General features: G+C 31.9%; 1 non-coding gene across 1 annotated transcript; it reads left to right on the plus strand.

Annotated features, from left to right (window-relative positions):
• Positions 1 to 17853: 17853 nt before the first annotated feature.
• Positions 17854 to 17960, plus strand: LOC139873834 (small nucleolar RNA R71). The gene has a single exon (XR_011767548.1). It is a non-coding gene; the product is annotated as a small nucleolar RNA R71 (small nucleolar RNA).
• The last annotated feature ends 2688 nt before the right edge of the window (positions 17961 to 20648 follow it).

Consider the following 20648-nt stretch of genomic DNA (forward strand, 5'->3'; position numbering starts at 1 on the left):
CTCGCCGTAAAAGGTTACGTGGACGCGAGTTTCCAAACTGATCGAGATGACTCTCGATCACAATCCGGTTATGTCTTCATGTTAAATGGTGGTGCGGTCTCTTGGAAGAGTTCGAAACAGGATGTTGTTGCGTTATCCACTACAGAGTCGGAGTACATTGCCGCCTCACTGGCAGCTCAGGAAGCTGCATGGATGAAGAAATTCATCGACGACTTAGGAGTGGTCCCTTCCATTCAGGACCCTCTTGAGATCTTTTGTGACAACGAGGGTGCGATTGCTCAAATCAAGGAACCTCGTGCTCATCAAAAGACTCGTCACATTGAGCGGAGATTCAACTACATTAGGGATGAGGTTGAAAAGGGAAAGATATGTATTCACAAAGTTCACACAGATCAAAATGTTGCGGATCCACTCACGAAGCTTTTACATGGGCCAAAACATGAGGGACATGTTAGTACTTTAGGGCTTCGATATTCTAGTGATTGGAAATGATCTATTTTATGTATTGTAACGGAACGAATTAGTTCAAACTCATTAATATAATTATGGTATTAATTTAATTTTGAGTTATGTTCCTATTTTGCATATTTAATCCATGAATAAACTATTATTCTAAATTCCGTAGTTGATCACATTTGTGGGAACAAATGTGAGGTCTAGACTATTATGAACTTGGATTGGTTAACATTCAAATGGTGAATGTAGGGCAAGGTTGCAACCAAAGTTCATAGATATTTGTGGGACACAAATATTGGAAGACCCGCTCTCAAGATTTACTGTATGGAGCCTTTGTGGTTGATCACATGTAATCTTGAGTAAAGGAGAATATCATTATATCCTCTGACTTGAGACACATATTGGGTTCAGATATTCACCGAATATTGTGCCTTGATTCTTTCCTTCGCTATTCTGAAAAGGTAGCTCATAAGGGAGGCTTCAGGTATGGTACGAAGTGTAGTGTCTAGGATGTATGTAGCCAAGATGGAATTTGTCCCTCTTATTCGTTGAGAGTTAGATGTCTAAGGCCTGATAAAGTTAAATCTATAAGAGAGTGATCATTCTATGTCTCTTGGATTTAACATGACATCTAGGACAAAAGAATATATTGAAAGATTCACCTAATCATATTCGAGATGGGAACTCGAAAGGGATGATGTTATTGAATGGCACTAAGTCATAACACATTGGGGGTGATGGACGGTCGTTAGGTGGTATCCGTCACTTGCATTAATTTCTTATGTTTCTCGTGCAAGTGGGAGATTGAAGGTATTTCATATGCCCGAGAGACATATTAAATTAATGTGGCCAATATGTTATGATCCAAGTCGGGTCTTACCCAATAACAAGCCGACAACACCTTATAAGTATTTGTTTTAATGAATGGATCTTTAAAACAAATACTTGACACTTATACTTTAGAAATTGGTTTTCTAAAGACAATATGCTTGGAATAATTATTTGGATAATTATGAATGTAAGTTTTATAATTAAACTTATTTGTGTGTGATAATTTTATAAAATGGTTATAAAATTAAGTATATGTGCAAGAAACACATAGACAACTTATAAGTGGCTTATAAGTCTTATGATGTACAAGTAAATAATTATATTAACATATCTTTATAATAGGTTTTATAAAGAATTATGTGTAAGTATCAAGTGGGGTTTTATTTAGCAAAATAAACTAATTATCTTGAGAAATAAAGAAAAAATAAAAGGATTTCAAGAGTAATGGTGGGGGTGGCGGTTTTATGTCTCCAAGACAAGCCACCCCATGCCTTGTCTTGGTTGTTTAAACACTCTACTTGATACATTGATTTGGAACATCCTTTCACACACATTACTTGCATATTTTGAAAAAGCTAAAAAACTCTCTCCAACCCTTTTGTTTTTTTTTTTGGCTGAAATTTGGAGCAAGAAGAAGAGGTTTTATTCACTTGGTTTTAGCTTATTTTGGTGTCTTAAAATCCTAACCAAAGAAGGGTGTTGATATACATAAGCTTGTGGGTATTATCTCTTGAGGTTTCATACACTTTGAAGCTCCATTCTTCTACATCATCTTCATCTTTTTATTACCTCCTAACTTGGAGTAAGTATAACTCCATAAACTAGCTCTTTTACTTTTGTAAGCATATTATCTTGACTTGATCTACTTTGGGATTCATGTTTAAATGGTTAAACTTTGTAAAGATTGTTTTAATATGCTTCCGCTTTCTATGTTTATAAAAATGATTTTAGACATATACATATATGGATATGGAAACTTGGTAATCTTTTGAATCCCAACAGAGTTTACTTGGGAAAGACAAGATCAAATGCAAAGGAAGTATCCTCATCTATTCGTGAATTCGAAAATGCAAGATCTCGAGGAAGAAACAACGACTACTACGCCTACTTAAATTTCGGGACAAAATTTCTTTTAAGGAGTAGGTAATGTAACATCCCGCCTTTTTCCAGTTACTTTCCGTTTAATTATTTTAAAGTCCGTTATATATTTATAACATCTTTCGTTAATACTCGTTTTAAATTATCTCGATTAGGTAATTTACGCACCCGATTCAAACTTGAGGGACTAAACTTGCCAAAATTCTAAAATGGTGACTAGGTCAAAGGAGTCAAACTCCTCTCATCCATTCATTTCATCTTCTCCATCTTTCTTCTTCTTCTTTTTCTCTCAAAAACACCAACAAGAATTCATCATCTAAATTCGGATTAGGAAGTTAGCAACAAAACAAATTACAAATTCGTGATCCTAACATCTTCCTCTTCGATTCCATACCGATTTGATTACATTTGGGTACCTTTCTAAAATCACTAGATTTTGTGTTCTTGATGTTTTTAACTTATAAAAGTGTTAATTAGTGTCTATGGCTCAAGTCTAACATGAATATATGAATTGTATGCTCGATCTTGTTGTTTTGAAGTAACTAGCATGAACTTGAATTTTGGTGTATTGTTCTTGAGTTTTGGATGATCATATGTTGTTAGATGTTAAAAGTTCATGTTCTAATTGTGTTCCTAGTATCACTAGCTTCAATTTGATGTGTAGGTTGCTTTAGAAAAGTTCATGAACTTGATTTATGATTTTGGTGAATTTGGGTTAGGGTTTGATGAACTTGAAATGGACTTTTAATGCATTGAATGCCATGGATTATTATTGGTAAGTGTTTAGTTGGATTGTATGCTTGATTACCTTCGAAACGGCATATCATTCATGTAAATTGGTTGCCCGAATCATTGAATTGCATTTATGAACTTGTATGCGGTTAATGTTAAGCATTAGATGCGGTTTTGGTTGTTGTAATAGGTAGATTGATTGATGAAATGTGTTTAGTTGTTTTCCTCGTCAAATTACCTTCCCAACGGTATAAGATACTTGTCTTGATTGTTTGCGGATCATAAATTGTGTTTGTTTGGATTTTGGTTCGTGCACTTGAGACTTTCAACAAACAGAACCTGAATACTAATCTGGACGCCGTCCAGATATTAGGACGCTGTCCAGTTCTTCGATACTGGATGCCGTCCAGATATTGGGACACCGTCCAGTCCTTTAATACTGGACGCCGTCCAGAAAATCTGGACGCCGTCCAGTTACACTTGAAGTTTCTGTTTCGTTTTACCATTTTTCGAAAAATGTTTACTATGCTACGCACCTCCGATTTACATGTAACTTGTTCCAACGTGCTCATATATGATTAAAAACCTCAGAGAAATAGTTCGGGACCCGACCCGAACGTGTTGACTTTTTCGTTGACTTTGACCCGACCAAGTTGACTTTTAATCAAACTTAACCAAATGTTTGTGCAAATCGTTCTAACATGCTTTTATACTCGTATCTTGCATGAAACAAGACAATTTGACTCACATGTTGTAGTATTCGAGTCGTAACGAGCCATAGGACTAATTGAACATCTTTGACCTATCGTGTTTACCAGTATTGATACAACCTATTGTTTAGGTCAAGACTAGCATTGTTCTTTGCACACGTTTACTTGTTGAAGTACTTTACTACTCGTGCACTCAAGGTGAGATCATAGTCCCACTTTTACTCTTTTGAAACTTACATTTGGGATGAGAAAACATAAACGTTCCTTTTTAACTAAGTGAACACAAGTACAGGAAAACAAAAATTCTACATACGAGTTTAGAACAAAAATCCTCAATTCGATTATCATTAGTTACACTTGCCGGGTGTAAGCGAGAACTTATGTTATATGGCCATATGGGTTTGACAAACCCTCATTCAAACGGTTCGCTACCGTTTACGAATGAAATATATTTTCGAGAAACAGTGTATGTTCTAGCACTAAGGTGATGGGGTTCTATGGAAGGAATGTTAAGCATTGATAATTGGGTGCTCGTGATAACAAATTTTTGGAATGGTTAACTATTATTGAAATGTTATAAATCTTGTGGTTCATTTGTACTTACTTACTTAAACCTATGATTTCACCAACGTTTTCGTTGACAGATTTCTATGTTTTTCTCAGGTCCTTGAACGATACATGATACATGCTTCCGCTTATTATTTTGATACTTGCATTGGATGTCGATTATATATGCATACATGGAGCGTCTTTTGGCTACTTTTAAATTGTGTCGCATAAGTTTCATTTGTACTTATAACTTTGTAACGTAACTTGTGGTGGAACTATTCTTGTAAACTTTGAACAATCTTTACATTTGAAATGAATGCGACATATCTTTTGGTCAAACGTTGTTTTAAAGACTTATGACCACGTAACGGGACCTAAGTAGACGGCGCCGTCAATGACGATTTTGTCGAGTCGCTACACAAGGTACATTGGACAATTCAAGATTATAGATCGTGTCGGACCAGTAGCTTACCAACTGGAGCTACCTTAACAACTCGTGGCTGTACATAACACTTTCCACGTCTCGAATTTGAAGAAATGTTTTGCTAAAGAAGATCTCACTATTCCGTTGGACGAAATCCAAATCAATGAAAAACTTCAATTCATTGAAGAACACGTCGAAATAATGGATTGTGAGGTTAAGAGACTTAAGCAAAACAAGATACCGATTGTTAAGGTTCGATGGAATGCTCGTAGAGGACCCAAGTTCACCTGGGAGCATGAAGATCAGATGAAGAAGAAATACCCGCATCTATTTCCAGAAGATTCGTCAACACCTTCAACAGCTTAAAATTTCGGGACGAAATTTATTTAACGGGTAGGTACTGTAGTGACCCGAACTTTTCCATGTTTATATATATTAATTGAGATTGATATTTACATGACTAAATATTTCCAACGTGTTAAGCAATCAAACTTGTTAAGACTTTATTAAATGAAATAAGTTTCATATAGACAATTGATCACCCAAGTTGACCGGCGATTCACGAACGTTACAAATTTGTAAAAACTACATGTTGTGGTATATATAGACATATATATATGGTTGACATGAGATTATGATGAGTCAGTATCTCACTAAGTATATTAACAATGTGTGATATACATAAGAAATGAGATTACTAAGTTAAGAAACTCGAAATGATATATATAACGATTATCGTTATGATAACGTCTACTAAATACATATGTATCATATTAAGATATTGATACACTATATTTAACATGATAAAATGATATTTAAATATATAATTAAGTGTGTTAACAATGAACTACATATGTAAAAACAAGACTACTAACTCAAGAATTACGAAACGAGACTTATATGTAACGATTATCGTTGTAACGATATTTTAATATATATATCATATTAAGAGATATTCATACATCATAATATCATGATACCATAATAATTTAACATCTCATTTTATATAATAAAAATTGGGTTAACAACATTAATTGAGATCGTTAACTTAAAGGTTTCAAAACAACACTTACATGTAACGACTAACGAAGACTTAACGACTCCATTAGAATGTATATAGATGTTGTGTTTTGATATGTATTCTTACACTTTTTAAAGACTTTAAGACACATATCAAAGTACTTCTACTTAACAAAAATGCTTACAATTACATCCTCATTCAGTTTCATCAACAATTCTACTCGTATGCACCAGTATTCATACTCGTACAATACACAGCTTTTAGATGTATATACTATTGGTATATAAACTCCAATGATCATCTCTTAGCAGCCCATGTGAGTCACCTAACACATGTGGGAAACATCATTTGGCAACTAGCATGAAATATCTCATAAAATTACAAAAATATTAGTAATCATTCATGACTTATTTACATAAAAACAAAATTACATATCCTTTATATCTAATCCATATACCAACGACCAAAAACACCTACAAACACTTTTATTCTTCAATTTTCTTCATCTAATTGATCTCTCTCAAGTTCCATCTTCAAGTTCTAAGTGTTCTTCATAAATTCCATAAGTATAGTTTCATAAAAATCAAGAATACTTCCAAGTTTGCAAGTCTACTTCCAAGCTTTCTAATCCATTCCAAGTAATCATCTAAGATCAAGGAACCTTTATTATTTACATAAGGTTATCTTTCTAATTCAAGGTAATATTCATATTCAAACTTTGATTCAATTTCTACAACTATAACAATCTTATTTCGAGTGAAAATCTTACTTAAACTGTTTTCGTGTCATGATTCTGCTTCAAGAACTTTCAAGCCATCCAAGGATCCTTTGAAGCTAGATCCATTTTTCTCATTTCCAGTTGTTTTATCCAGAAAACCTGAGCTAGTAATGATGTTCATAACATCATTCGATTCATATATATAAAGCTATCTTACTCGGAGGTTTAAACTTGTAATCACTAGAACATAGTTTAGTTAATTCTAAACTTGTTCGCAAACAAAAGTTAATCCTTCTAACTTGACTTTTAAAATCAACTAAACACATGTTCTATATCTATATGATATGCTAACTTAATGATTTAAAACCTGAAAACACGATTAAAAACTATGATAAACTTTGATTTAAAAGTTGTTCTTCTGGGAAAATTATTTTTCATATGAACATGAAACTATATCCAAAAATCTTGGTTAAACTCAAAGTGAAAGTATGTTTTTCAAAATGGTCATCAAGATGTCTTTCTTTCGACGGAAATGACCACCTCTTTAGTAATTGACATGTAACTTAAATTTCTGACTATAAACCTATACTTTTACTTTTTGGATTCTTAAATTATAGTTCAATATGAAACCATAGCAATTTGATTAACTCAAAACGGATTTAAAATGAAGAAGTTATGGGTAAAACAAGAATGGATATTTTTGATCTTTTTAGCTACGGGAAATGTTTAACAAATCTATACAAATCATATCCTAGCTAACTTATATTGTATTATACATGTATTCTAATATATTATGTAATCTTGGGATACCATAGACACGTATGCAAATGTTTTGACATATCATATCGACCCATGTATATATATTATTTGGAACAACCATAGACACTATATATGCAGTAATGTTGGAGTTAGCTATACAGGGTTGAGGTTGATTCCAAAAATATATATACTTTGAGTTGTGATCTAGCCTGAGACGTGTATACACTGAGTCATGGATTGATCCAAGATAATATATATATATCGATTTATTTCTGTACATCTAACTGTGGACAACTAGTTGTAGGTTATTAACGAGAACAGCTGACTTAATACACTCAAATCTTTAAAACATAATAAAAATGGTTGTAATTACATTTTGATCATACTTTGATATATATGTACATATTTGTATAGGTTCGTGAATCGATCCGTGGCCAAGTCTTATTTCCGAGGAAGGAAATATCTGTGAAAGTGAGTTATAGTCCCACTTTTAAAATCTAATATTTTTGGGATGAGAATACATGCAGGTTTTATAAATGATTTACAAAATAGACACAAGTACGTGAAACTACATTCTATGGTTGAATTATCAAAATCGAATATGCCCCTTTTTATTAAGTCTGGTAATCTAAGAATTAGGGAACATACACCCTAATTGACGCGAATCTTAAAGATAGATCTATTGGGTCTAACAAACCCCATCCAAAGTACCGGATGCTTTAGTACTTTGAAATTTATATCATATCCGAAGTGTGTCCCGAAATGATGGGGATATTCTTATATATTCATCTTGTTAATGTCGGTTACCAGGCGTTCACCATATGAATGATTTTTATCTCTAAGTATGGGATGTGTATTGAAATATGAAATCTTGTGGTCTATTATTACGATTCTATATATATAGGTTAAACCTATAACTCACCAATATTTTTGTTGATGTTTAAAGCATGTTTATTCTCAGGTGAATACTAAGAGCTTTCGCTGTTGCATACTAAAATAAGGACAAGATTTGGAGTCCATGTTTATATGATATTGTGTAAAAACTGCATTCAAGAAACATATGTCGATGTAATATATTTCTATTGTAAACCATTATGTAATGGTCATGTGTAAACAGTATATTTTAGATTATCATTATTTGATAATCTACGTAATGCTTTTAAAACCTTTATTGATAAAATAAAGGTTATGGTTGTTTTAAAAATGAATGCAGTCTTTGAAAAATATCTCATATAGAGGTCAAAACCTTGCAACGAAATCAATTAATATGGAACGTTTATAATCAATATGAACGGGACATTTCACTACGACGACGTATATCCGGTTTTACGGTGTTTTTCATGTTTTCAGGTTTTAAATCATTAAGTTAACAAATCATATAGATATAGAACACGTGTCTAGTTGATTTTAAAAGTCAAGTTAGAAGGATTAACTTTTGATTGCGAACAAGTTTAGAATTAACTAAACTATGTTCTAGTGATTACAAGTTTAAACCTTCGAATAAGATAGTTACATATATATGAATCGAATGATGTTATGAACATCATTACTACCTCAAGTTTTGTGGATAAACCTACTGGAAATGAGAAAAATAGATCTAGATTCAAAGGATCCTTGGATGGTTTGAAAGTTCTTGAAGAAAAATCATGACACGAAAACAAGTTCAAGTAAGATTTCCACTCGAAATTAGATTGTTATAGTTATAGAAATTGAATCAAAGTTTGAATATGAGTACTACCTTGTATTAGAGAGATATCTTACTGTAAATAAGAAAGATTTCTTGAGGTTGGATGATCACTTGAAATGGATTTGAAGATTGGAAGTAAGCTAGCAAACTTAAAAGTGTGTGTTGGTGTGTTCTTGAATAGTTGTTTTATAACTTGGTTTATGTATGGATTTATTGTAGTGACCCGGAAATTTTTGACTAATTTTAAACCAAACTCCAGATACAATTTAATATATTTTAACACGATAAGCTAAGTCTGTTATCCTGAGTCTCAAAATTTTTGAACTGTTTTTAGTACATTCATTTAACCTTCGACAAATTCCGACGATTCACGAACTGTTATGTGTAAATAAATGTGTGTATGTATGTATGTATGTATATATATATATATATATATATGATGTCTATATAATTAATATTATATGTATATTGTAATATATATATATATATATATATATATATATATATATATATATATATATATATATATATATATATATATATATATATATATATATATAATGTATGAATATTAAATATTCAATATATGTTAAATATAATTAGTAAATGTTACATAATTAATAAATTGTAATATTAATATATGTAATTACAAATATAGTTATTACTTTCAATATTATTATTAATAACAGATTTGATACATGTAATATGTTATATTAATATTATAATTATTATTATTAGTATTATTATGTTTAGCATTATTCTATTACTTTTATCATTTTTATTATCATAATTAGTAATATTATTAAGTAAATTTAAATACAAAAATTATAAAGACAACCAATTTATGCGAATCAATTCTTATCACTTCATATTGTACATTTTTCTGTTTTCCTATCTGCTAGTATCTGATTACATAGAATAAATTAAACAGAACGATCCAAAAATCTGATAACTATCATAATCTGATAGAATCAAAATCAGATATAATAATTCAATAAGATATAAAAATTTTAGATATTAATCTGAAACAGAATCAAATTCAGTTGGGCATCTTCAACAATTTATTTACTCTATATTCTTCCCAGTCCATCTTGTCTGCTCAATTGAAGAACGTCGATCTCATTGTCAATATCAAACAAAATTTATCACCTCATATTACTGCAATTCAAATGGAGGAGGAGAAAAATCAAACAGACAGATACAAAATGATTAGTTGTCAATAACAGTTAAAGCGTACGAATTTGTTACAGGTCATAATCTACTTTATATTTTTCTTTGTTTTCTCCGCCTGGGACGAATATTTCTGACAACATTCTCAATCTGCTTTCTTTTATTATTTTGTTGGTAGCTCTTCGGATTGATTCTTCGTGTCAACACCTCCTTCAATATAAAATAAATCGATCGTACTTTTGAGTTATATTTCAATCACTCAAATGCACAACTTATATATATATATATATTCGCTACCGCATTTGTAAAAGAAAAACAAAAATATTAAGATACATATATATAGGCACATATTACTTACACGTATAAAAACCCACTTCGGGTATCACCTTCTACCACCATCGACAACCATCACTCAACCACATTCACCTCTCCCTTCACCATTTCATCTCTCTATCTCTCGTTTTCCATCTCTCTCTCTTCTCTGCTTATAACCGGAACCACCTTGAAAACAACCACCACGATGAAAGCTACAACCATCGAACACCTTTACTCCTAGTGCTCATTATTTTTTTTTCTTCTCTTCTTTCTCGAACGAACACTCCAAAAACGGGAAACTGGGAAAACCCTCATTTGAATTATTATTACTAAGTTCACTTTTCTTTAATCAAGTATATAAGATTGTTTGTTTTCTTTTAGCTACCCACATGACCCACTTAAAGAGACAAATTGATTGAAGTTATGAAGTACGATGGCCTCTTTTCCACTAACTACATAAAATAATGTTTTGGCAAATACAAATTCCGAATCAATTAGGGCTGGTGATTGATTATGTTATAAAAGAAAAAGAAGAAATGAAGGTGATAGCATGAGGGTGACTAGGTGACCGTTTACTTTGTTTCAAATCCATACGTATGAATAAATCCAATAACCCCACTTGATTTTTAAAGGAAAAAGTAATCTGGTAATGGATTGTCGGACCACATGTTCTAGTTTCCTTTTCACCAAATACTTGTTCAATTCCTTTGAACTTCTGTTTTCTTTTTTCTTTTTGGACGCCAACCCTATTATCCACTTATTGATATACGACTCTTGTTTCCTATCTGTTCTTATTTTAAAACCGAACCCAAAGTCCACCTCATAACCTACTTTAACCTTACTTGATATTTCTTTTCTGTTATAATCACGACCAACCGAAATCTTGATAATTTGTTGCTGAAATTGTTTCATTGTACCTGCTACCCGTCGCTATTTTCTCTCCTGTTTAGCATTCGCTAACAACAATAAAAGTACCCTTGATCTTCTTTTACACGTTCATATTTTTTATATATAACCAAACCAATGATTTTTTTTATGTTGCGGATACAATGATAAATGGACATGATGATGTTATAGATCAAGAGTGTATCCTTTTTCCCCTAGTGGCCGACAATCACTTTAGCAAATAAACCCACTTTTCCAATTCTAACGTGTTTCCTATTAAATCAAACCTTTTTTTGATTCATATATCAAATTCTGTTGGGGCCACCGTAGGCCTTAAGTCAAGCATTATCATATAAAAAAATATATATTACTCCATAGTTTTGATAATCGTGGGTTGGGTCTTGTGACTCGGTCCGTTTGTACAAACCCAAAACCGAGAGTCTGCTTATGTTTTTCTGATTTGGACTGAGAGATTGTGATCGAGTTGATACACGATGTAGGATGTTGATCCGTTAATGTGTAATGACGAGATGATTTTGTTTATGATCATAAAGAATGATAATGGTGTTCGATTATAAAGACAATGATGAATAGCAGGTTTGGCAACGATAATAAGATTAAGATTTTATGTGATTATGTTGGTGATGAAAATGTATTATGATGAAACGTAACATGATAAACGTGGTATATGATGATGATATACTACGATTGATGATGATGAATATGGTGAAATGAAATGGGTTTGATAGAGTTAGAATGATGATGATGAATACATAAATAAAGGATAAATGAAATTAGAATCTGAATATTTATAGAAAAATAGAATCAGAAGGATGGTTAGGCGTATTTGTGTGTAACGTGAGGTCTCGGGTTCGAGCCCTGACTGTGGCATTTTTTTAAAAAAAGAAGAAGATGATGGAATCAGTTAAATATACGGGTTAAATATAATTAATCAGGGGTTTAAATCAGGAAAGCAGAATTGGAGGAATAGTTAAAGGTGTTATTGGGTTAGCGGGATGTCGCGGGTTCAAACCCGGACTTGGGAATTTTTTTAAGGATTACTTCTTTGAGGGTAGAATTTCTATTTACTTATTATTATTATTATTATTATTACTTTTATTAATATTATTATTATTATTACTATTAATATTATTATTGATATTATTATTATTACATCATTATTACGATTAAAAATAAATATTAATTGATATTATTATCATTATTATTATTAACATTATTATTATTATTATTATTATTATTATTATTATTATTATTATTATTATTATTATTATTATTATTATTATTATTATTATTATTATCATTATCATGATTTATAGATATACATGATTATTTTGATTATCATTAATAATATTATTATTATCATGGTTATTATTACTAAAATTATTTTATTTAATAAGTATTACTACTATTATTATTATTATTATTATTATTATAAGATAATACAACTTTTATTTTACCAAATAACAATTAGTTATATAAAACTATAATTAATACATATAACATATAATTTCACAATGTATATCATTAATAATATTCGTTCGATTACAGATATATGTGTTAATATACATATAAATGATATAGGTTCGTGAATCCGAGGCCAACCCTACATTGTTCAGTATCGTCGTATGCATATTTTTACTACAAAATATCGTATGGTGAGTTCATTTGATTCCCTTTTACTCTTTATATTTTTGGGACTGAGAATACATGTGCTATTTTTACAACTGCTTTACTAAATGCTTTTGAAATATATTTTGAAATGCGAATACATGAAATGCTTTTATAAATATTTGACGAGATAGACACAAGTAAAACATTCCTCGAATGAATTATGTGGACGTGATAATTGCCACCATTGAATTATGTGGACGTGATAATTGCCACCAATGAATTATGTGGACGTGATAATTGTCACCAATTGATATGAATATTTTCCCCTGATTATTATTGCTTGGTAACCAAAAATTTAGAATCGGGTATGGCCCTAATTCACTCGGATTCTAAAGGTAGCTACCGGGTTTGACACCCCCACCCAGAATGTTCACTAGACGGAAGAGCTAGTGGGCGTGGTGTTTAGTACTTCGAGGTTTATATGATTATTATACAGACGAGATGTTCTGTTTTGGGGATATTATTATGCGCATTATATGTTAAGGTCGGTTACCAAGCCAAGAATTGAAAGATATGAAATCTATGAAAGAAAAGTGAATGTTATGTATCGAGAGAATGATTTTTATACACAGGTTATGTGTATTATTTTTGTGCACGAGATATGTGTACGGTTATTTAAAAATCGTGAGGCAACCTACGGGGGAGAAAAGGATACGAACCTACTCTGCTATGCATTACGAAAAAAATGGTTTTGTACACGAGATAGGTGTACTGTATTTAAATCTTGTGGTCGATCAAAATGATGAATTTTATTGTTTATGATAAACTTATGAACTCACCAACCTTTTGGTTGACACTTTAAAGCATGTTTATTCTCAGGTATGAAAGAAATCTTCCGCTGTGCATTTGCTCATTTTAAAGATATTACATGGAGTCGTTCATGGCATATAGAGGTCCGTTCATCGCAATGGTACCGAATGTTAAAGACTTCGTCTGGATGGATTAGGACGGGGCACTACATTTTTGAACTAGATTGAGCTAGATTTTATTGATGATGATGAAGAACACTTAGAACACCAAGAGAGAACTTGATAGAGAGTAGTTTGATGCATAAAAATTGGAATTAAAATGTGTTTGTGATGAGTGATGGTGGACGTGATTTTAGAGTCTCCATGTAGGCTCCATTAGTGTGTAATCTTGTGAGATATTTCATGCTAGATGTTATATGATGGTTCCAACATGGTTAGGTGACTCACATGGGCTGCTAAGAGCTGATCATTGGAGTGTATATACTAATAGTAAATACATTTAGAAGCTAGGTATTGTACGAGTACGAATACGGATGCATACGAGTAGAATTGTTGATGAAAATGAATGAGGATGTAATTGTAAGCATTTTTGTTAAGTAGAAGTACTTTGATAAGTGTCTTGAAGTCTTTCAAAAGTTTATGAATACATATTAAAATACTACATGTATATACATTTTAACTGAGTCGTTAAGTCATCGTTAGTCGTTACATGTAAGTGTTGTTTTGAAACCTTTAAGTTAACGATCTTGTTAAATGTTGTTAACACATTGTTTATTATATCTAATGAGATGTTAAATTATTACATTATCATGATATTATGATGTATTAATATATCTTAATATGATATATATACATTTAAATGTCGTTACAACGATAATCGTTACATATATGTCTCGTTTCGAAATCCTTAAGTTAGTAGTCTTGTTTTTACATATGTAGTTCATTGTCAATACACTTAATGATATGTTTACTTATCATTTATCATGTTTAAATATAGTGTAACAATATCCTAATATGATTCATATGTAATTAATAAGACGTTGTTATAACGATAATCGTTATATATATCGTTTTCTAGTTTCTTAATTCAATAGTCTCATTTTTATGCATATAACTCATTGTTAAAATACTTAATGAGGTACATACTTATCATAATATCATGTTAACTATATATATATATATATATATATATATATATATATATATATATATATATATATATATATATATATATATATATATATATATATATATATATATCTATATATATGTCATCCTATAGTCTTTACAAGTTTTAACGTTCGTGAATCGCCGGTCAACTTGGGTGGTCAATTGTCTATATAAAACCTATTTCAATTAATCAAGTCTTAACAAGTTTGATTGCTTAACATGTTGGAAACACTAAATCATGTAAATATCAATTTCATTTAATATATATAAACATGAAAAAGTTCGGGTCACTACAGTACCTACCCGTTAAATAAATTTCGTCCCAAAATTTTAAGCAGTTGGAGGTGTTGGCGTATCTTCTGGAAATAAGTGCGGGTATTTCTTCTTCATCTGATCTTCTCGTTCCCAGGTGAACTTGGGTCCTCTACGAGGATTCCATCGAACCTTAACAATTGGTATCTTGTTTTGCTTAAGTCTTTTAACCTCACGATCTATTATTTCGACAGGTTCTTCGATGAATTGAAGTTTTTCGTTGATTTGGATTTCGTCTAACGGAATAGTGAGATCTTCTTTAGCAAAATATTTCTTCAAATTCGAGACGTGAAAAGTGTTATGTACAGCCGCGAGTTGTTGAGGTCCAATATACCTTGGATTTAATTTCTTCAAGTCGGTAAGCTACTGGTCCGATACGATCAATAATCATGAATGGTCCAATATACCTTGGATTTAATTTCTCTCGTTTACCAAATCGAACAACGCCTTTCCAAGTTGCAACTTTAAGCATGACCATCTCTCCAATTTCAAATTCTATATCTTTTCTTTTAATGTCAGCGTAGCTCTTTTGTCGACTTTGGGCGGTTTTCAACCGTTGTTGAATTTGGATGATCTTCTCGGTAGTTTCTTGTATTATCTATAGACCCGTAATCTGTCTATCCCCCACTTCACTCCAACAAATTGGAGACCTGCACTTTCTACCATAAAGTGCTTCAAACAGCGCCATCTCAATGCTTGAATGGTAGCTGTTGTTGTAGGAAAATTCTGCTAACGGAAGGTGTCGATCCCAACTGTTTCCGAAATCAATAACACATGCTCGTAGCATGTATTCAAGCGTTTGTATCGTTCTTTCGCTCTGCCAATCAGTTTGTGGATGATAGGCAGTACTCATGTCTAGACGAGTTCCTAATGCTTGCTGTAATGTCTGCCAGAATCTTGAAATAAATCTGCCATCCCTATCAGAGATAATAGAAATTGGTATTCCATGTCTGGAGATGACTTCCTTCAAATACATTCGTGCTAACTTCTCCATCCTGTCATCTTCTCTTATTGGCAGGAAGTGTGCAGATTTGGTGAGACGATCAACTATTACCCAAATAGTATCAAAACCACTTGCAGTCCTTGGCAATTTAGTGATGAAATCCATGGTAATGTTTTTCCATTTCCATTCCGGGATTTCGGGTTGTTGAAGTAGACCGGATGGTTTCTGATGCTCAGCTTTGACCTTAGAACACGTCAAACATTCTCCTACGTATTTAGCAACATCGGCTTTCATACCCGGCCACCAAAAATGTTTCTTGAGATCCTTGTACATCTTTCCCGTTCCATGATGTATTGAGTATCTGGTTTTATGAGCTTCTCTAAGTACCATTTCTCTCATATCTCCAAATTTTGGTACCCAAATCCTTCCAGCCCTATACCGGGTTCCGTCTTCCCGAATATTAAGATGCTTCTCCGATCCTTTGGGTATTTCATCCTTTAAATTTCCCTCTTTTAAAACTCCTTGTTGCGTCTCCTTTATTTGAGTAGTAAGGTTAATGCGAATCATTATATTCATAGCTTTTACTCGAATGAGTTCTCTATCCTTTCTACTCAATGTGTCGACTACCAATTTGCCTTCCCCGGGTGGTAACGAATCTCAAAGTCGTAATCATTCAACAATTCAATCCACCTGCGCTGCCTCATGTTCAGTTGTTTCTGATTAAATATGTGTTGAAGACTTTTGTGGTCGGTATATATAATACTTTTGACCCCATATAAGTAGTGCCTCCAAGCCTTTAATGCAAAAACAACTGCGCCTAATTCCAAATCATGCGTCGTATAATTCTGCTCGTAAATCTTCAATTGTCTAGACGCATAAGCAATTACTTTCGTTCGTTGCATTAATACACAACCGAGACCTTGCTTTGAGGTGTCACAATATATCACAAAATCATCATTCCCTTCAGGTAATGACAATATAGGTGCCGTAGTTAAATTTTTCTTCAACAATTGAAACGCTTTCTCTTGTTCATCTTTCCATTATTGTTGATATGGTAATTGAGGTAACGGTTGTTGTTGAAAATTTTGTTGAGGTGGAAATGGAGATTGGTTTCTATTGAAAAAGCCAGGTGGTCCATTTCTTTGAAAAGAAAAATTCTTCGGGTTTTGATATCCTGGGTTTGCAGGTTGATAATTAGAATTTCCTCCTTGAAAATTTTCTTGTCTTTGATTGGCCATAAAATTAACTTGTGCTACTGAGTTCATTAGCCGATCATTGATATCACAATCTTTTGTGAAATGTGGTTGTCCACAGATTTCACATCCTACTTGTAATGCTAAAACTGTTGAATTTAGTTTCTCTATTTCTCTTCCAAACTTTTTGAATTGATTCGACAGTGAAGCTATGGTTGTGTTGTTGTCTTCATTTTCTTCAAGGCTTGCCACCGTCCTTCTAGGTAGTTGATCTCTAGACGGTGTCCATTCAAAAGTATGAACTGACATGTCTTCTAACATGTCATACGCTTGATTTGGTGATTTGTACATAAATACTCCTCCAGTGGAAGAATCTAATATACCACGAGTATGTTCATCAATACCACGATAAAAAGTTTGAACTATTTGTCCTTTTTGCAATCCGTGTTGCGGACAATTTCGTAACATTCTTTTTAATCTTTCCCATGCATCATAAAGAGTTTCATCCGAATTTTGTTTAAAAGTGGTGATTTCAGTTCTAAGTCTTTCGGCTTTTGCCGGTGGGAAAAATCGGGTAATGAATTTTTCTCTTAATTCGTTAAAAGTTGTGATAGAATCAGGTTGTGATACTTTCAAACATGCTTTTGCGTCTCCGATTAACGAGTACGGAAAAGTTCTTAACTTAAATGCATCTGAAGAAACATCTTTGTTTTTGTACAGTTCACATAAATCTTCAAAAGCTTCTAAATGTTCTATCGGATTATTATTAAGTCTTCCATCGAATTGGTTTTCACGAACCATGTGCATAAACTGCCCCTTGACTTCCCAGTTTTCAGCCTCAATTTTAGGTCTTCTTATAGGTGCAAGTGCGAGAGGGGGAACAGTTTGTCTGGTATTCCACATCTAGATCATTTGGATCATGTGTTACTTCAGCCATTTCTTCTTTAATGACGATGGTTTCAGGTTCAATTTTGATTTCTGGTTGACCACTAGTGTTTCCTACTTGTTTTTTGATATTTTTCGGTGTTTTTGGTTGACTAGTACTACCAAATTTTTTTGTTTTTCTTGTTTTAATCTTTTGTTCAAGTTTCTTTCAGGCTCTGGATTAAGTGCAACGAGTTTAGGATTTCCTGAACGGGTCATACAATTACAAAATTGTATGTAATCTTGAAGGATTTATTCACTAAGTGTATAAACATTGAACTTTCTTGAAAATGAATTTTCACGAAAGGATCGAATAACATAAAAACAATGATAAAAACCTTTAAACAAACAGATTTTTCTTCTGATTTTGCCCACGTTTCAAATAGCCAAAAGATGCAGCAGAGGGGCAGGATTCGTTTGGTCTCAATATAATTGAGTACTGTTTGGCTCCAATAATCAAGTCCACGTACAAATCCAACTATTACTACGAATCAGAAAAATTATCTATTTATTTAACTGCCAACTTCCCCGGCAGCGGCGCCAAAAAGTTGATGTGCTTGAAGATCGTGTCCTTTTATTTTGATCGAATTTAGATTGAATTTATTACACGAATTGGTTGTGATTATATGGTGTTCTTATGATTTCGGATTGATTTCACACATATAGGAAACTTTGTCCTATCCGAATTGTAATAGTTTATTTGGTAAATCCGGTTCGTTCCACAGGGAAATGGAGTTTTCAAGTTTTTAATCGCTAAAAGTTAATCTATTAAAATGGGGATTTTGGATTAGGGTTTACTACTTAATTGAACGAAATTTAAATTTAACTAAAATGAAATAACTAAATTAACGACAATAAAAATACAATTTAACTAATTTGACAAAATAGAAGAAATAAGGTTTTTCATGGCAATATAGCAAAATAGTAAAAAGTAATTAAAATTTACTATATGGTAAAAAGTGAAGTTGAAGAGATTTAAAATAAGGTAAAGTAGTGGCTACTAAAATATGTCCCCTCTAGATTTATGGATTGTTTTTAAGTCCGGTTATGATGTTTTAATATATATCCTTATATTTTATCTTCCGATTTATAAAGATTTAACTAACTAAAATTAAATCTAACTTTCGTTTCGATCTCGTTTTAGCGAATTAAATTATACCCCGATTATTTAAATTAAGATTTAATCCAGTTTTTACTTTCGTTAAAACCAAAATTATAATGGTCTTACCCTTTTTATAATTACACGATTATATAAGCTATAATATTACCCAAACCATCGAATCACACTTCTAAATTGTTGTCAATAATTTGTCCATATGTCCGTCTAGATCACCGAGGTGTTGAAACATAATTTATGTCAATTTAATGCACTTTCGTTTATCAATTTTAATAAATTATGTGATAAGGGTGAAAATATTAAATTATATAACAATGGATCAGTGATTAAACTTAATATTAAAAATAGTCAAAGTTACATCATAATATTATAATATGGTTCAATCCATTTGTCCAGAGGTTCTACATTTTAGTTACCACTATGGATATTTAGTTGGACATTATAACGGAGTAAAAATATAAATTATATAAAATGGACATAATAACAATAATAAATAAATAACAATAATAACGACGATAATAATAAATATTACGATAACAATAATAATAATAACAATAATAATAATAATAATCATAACAATAGTAATAACAACGATAATAACGATACGCGAAAATAAAGTTGGGACGTGGAGACTTACAGTAAGTTGGAACGGTAAAAAGCGATATTATTAGCGTAGCGGTACACGGACAGAACTTCGACTTAAAACCCGTAAATTAAACGTTACAATAACTTTATTATTAAAATAAACTTAAATTAAAATTATAATTATAAATATATATTATGAATATTACAGAAGAGAAATGAAAACTGATGTATATAAAGCTCGAGCAAACTGGCTTTTTATAGATATGTGGCCTGCTACAGTAACCCATGCGATCGCATGGGTTTTATGCCTATTTCCCATGCGATCGCATGGCCGCCAGATCCAACTCACAATTTTTTGGATTTTTACTTGTCGACATATTATAAAAATATATATAATATATAAATAATTTATATAATTATTTAAATATTATATTATATTCTTGTACATAGTTGACTCATAATTTTGGCTCCGATGTCTCGTACATTTATGCCCGGTTTATGTCTCAGTCTCGGTTTCTCGAACGTCTTTTTGTACAATTTAATATCGTGTAATTTGCGTTCCGCAACTTGCATTCTTGTCAATCTTTAGACGTTTTTCTTCGATAATT

Source organism: Rutidosis leptorrhynchoides, chromosome 10 (genome assembly GCF_046630445.1).
Source record: "Rutidosis leptorrhynchoides isolate AG116_Rl617_1_P2 chromosome 10, CSIRO_AGI_Rlap_v1, whole genome shotgun sequence".
In the NCBI taxonomy this organism is placed as follows: Eukaryota; Viridiplantae; Streptophyta; class Magnoliopsida; order Asterales; family Asteraceae; genus Rutidosis; species Rutidosis leptorrhynchoides.